The 2,500-nt window shown below is 55.4% G+C and overlaps 3 non-coding genes across 3 annotated transcripts; all 3 read right to left on the reverse strand.

Moving 5' to 3' along the window:
- Positions 1-305: 305 nt before the first annotated feature.
- Positions 306-378, reverse strand: TRNAV-AAC (transfer RNA valine (anticodon AAC)). Its single transcript has one exon. It is a non-coding gene; the product is annotated as a tRNA-Val (tRNA).
- Positions 379-827: 449 nt separating this feature from the next.
- Positions 828-899, reverse strand: TRNAP-AGG (transfer RNA proline (anticodon AGG)). Its single transcript has one exon. It is a non-coding gene; the product is annotated as a tRNA-Pro (tRNA).
- Positions 900-1,709: 810 nt separating this feature from the next.
- On the reverse strand, positions 1,710-1,821 carry TRNAL-CAA (transfer RNA leucine (anticodon CAA)). The gene is made up of 2 exons: positions 1,784-1,821; positions 1,710-1,755 (listed from the first exon to the last, which is right to left on the reverse strand). It is a non-coding gene; the product is annotated as a tRNA-Leu (tRNA).
- Positions 1,822-2,500: the final 679 nt, after the last annotated feature.

Raw genomic sequence — 2,500 nt, forward strand, 5'->3', positions numbered from 1 at the left:
CACTCGGTCACCCTGACAGCTATGGGCAGGATTGGGAAAGATTCTTCAGTACCCAATGTCGCCAGGTGCCAGCACCGGTTTTCATGCCCCGATCTCTGCATCAAAAGTACCCAAACACTCACTTAAGGACCCAGGGATAGCAGGAAACGCCCACTGATGGAGCCAGTGGACAGTTTGCAGGGTGCAAATAAGGGCTGGCCTCAGATCACTCATGGCGTAGTGCCGGCCTGTCCATACCTGTCGAAACCTGCATGCGGTCAAATGTGTCCGATTGACATTGTGGAAATAAAAAGAAACCAGCACCATGTTTCTGCCCGGTCTCGAACCGGGGACCTTTCGCGTGTTAGGCGAATGCGATAACCACTACACTACAGAAACAGCTCTGGTAGGCTGCGCTCTAGTGTGCTGGGACAGCTTTCAGTTGAAAGGCTTTGTGGCACTGATGTCTCATGGGGCCCGCTGGTACCTGCCAGGTGGCACACACCAACGTGAAAGTTTGGCGCAAGCCTGCGCCGGACCTACATGGCAGCACTCACAGCACCTCACACACAGGCTGCAGACACATACAAAAGACCAAGCTGGATGCAACAGTGGCGCGAGCCATGGCAGTCCCCACCCAGAAGGCATGTCCAAACCTTTATACATCAGCTCGCCGCCAGCGCATCATTACAAAGGAGGGGGAATTTCCAACACTGCCTCTTGGGCCATGGGCTTAAAAGCAGCCAACCATTGGCGACGGGCATCGAACCAGATACGGTCACGCACAAACTATTTTTGGGGGGGAATTGGGGACTCTGTGTTTTTTGTTTTCGGCGCTCCAAAAAAAAGGGCTCGTCCGGGATTTGAACCCGGGACCTCTCGCACCCTAAGCGAGAATCATACCCCTAGACCAACGAGCCACCGCATGCAGAGAGCAGTGAGGGGGAGGGGGGTGGTCTGCTTACCTCACTTGGCGCCATGCCCCAGTCTCTCCACGGCCTGACCCCTGCGTGTCACGTGGCCTGCCCCTGGCGCAAGCGCAGAGGACTGAGCTGCCTCTCAAGCAGAGAAACAAGAAGAAGAGCGGCAGCCTTCGCTGGCCAAAGGCCATCTGCTGCCGCTCGATCGGGCTCGATCAGGCGAGATATATGTGGCTGACTGGCCTAGAGCGCAAACCTGTGCTGCTCAGGGTGGGCAGCTTCCCAGCAGGAGGATGTGTCTTGAAAGCCGACAGAGGCAAGAAGGCGCACTCCCTCAGCCCGCTCCAACCTCTGGATTCCTGCGAATTTCAGAAGAGAACTCTGGGGCAGCATGGCTTCTGTCATCTCCCAACAGCCTCTCTGTTCTTGCTATTCAAATACCTTTACATCCCCCGGACTGAGCATGTCTGTTTTTTTATTTTTATTTTGCTGAGGTGTGGTGCCTTCAACGACCGACAGGTGGCAGGAGAGCACTTTCTCCAACTGTGAAGGGGACTTTTTTCACTTCCTGAGTAGACTGGGCTCAGTGACATATGCCACCAAGCCAGCCACTAGAAAATGCAGGTTTTGCAGCCGTGGGCCAGTGGGGGTTTAAGGGCAGGTGTGCCTCCGGCGTCTCTGGCAGACAGCTCCAGTTGCAAGGCAGCAGAAGAGAACAGGGAGGCTTGCCGGGCGCTGCATTCGGGGGCCCCCAAGAGGTTTTCCGCAAGCCTTACACTCTGAAATGTGCTCAAAAAAATGAGCCCGGCTTGTCAGGAGTGGGATTTGAACCCACGCCTCCAATCGGAGACCAGAACACCCAGATGCAGGGAAGAGCTGCGCCTCTTGAGTCTGGCGCCTTAGACCACTCGGCCACCCTGACAGCTATGGGCAGGATTGGGAAAGATTCTTCAGTACCCAATGTCGCCACGTGCCAGCGCCGGTTTTCATGCCCCGATCTCTGCATCAAAAGTACCCAAACACTCACTTAAGGACCCAGGGATGGCAGGAAACGCCCACTGATGGAGCCAGTGGACAGTTTGCAGGGTGCAAATAAGGGCTGGCCTCAGATCACTCATGGCGTAGTGCCGGCCTGTCCATACCTGTCGAAACCTGCATGCGGTCAAATGTGTCCGATTGACATTGTGGAAATAAAAAGAAACAAGCACCATGTTTCTGCCCGGTCTCGAACCGGGGACCTTTCGTGTGTGTGATAACCACTACACTACAGAAACAGCTTTGGTAGGCTGCGCTCTAGTGTGCTGGGACAGCTTTCAGCTGAAAGGCTTTGTGGCACTGATGTCTCATGGGGCCCGCTGGTACCTGCCAGGTGGCACACACCAACGTGAAAGTTTGGCGCAAGCCTGCGCCGGACCTACATGGCAGCACTCACAGCACCTCACACACAGGCTGCAGACACATACAAAAGACCAAGCTGGATGCAACAGTGGCGCGAGCCATGGCAGTCCCCACCCAGAAGGCATGTCCAAACCTTTATACATCAGCTCGCCGCCAGCGCATCATTACAAAGGAGGGGGAATTTCCAACACTGCCTCTTGGGC

The sequence above is a fragment of the Ambystoma mexicanum genome, chromosome 2q (assembly GCF_040938575.1).
Source record: "Ambystoma mexicanum isolate Mex_15411 chromosome 2q, UKY_AmexF1_1, whole genome shotgun sequence".
NCBI classification, from domain to species: Eukaryota; Metazoa; Chordata; class Amphibia; order Caudata; family Ambystomatidae; genus Ambystoma; species Ambystoma mexicanum.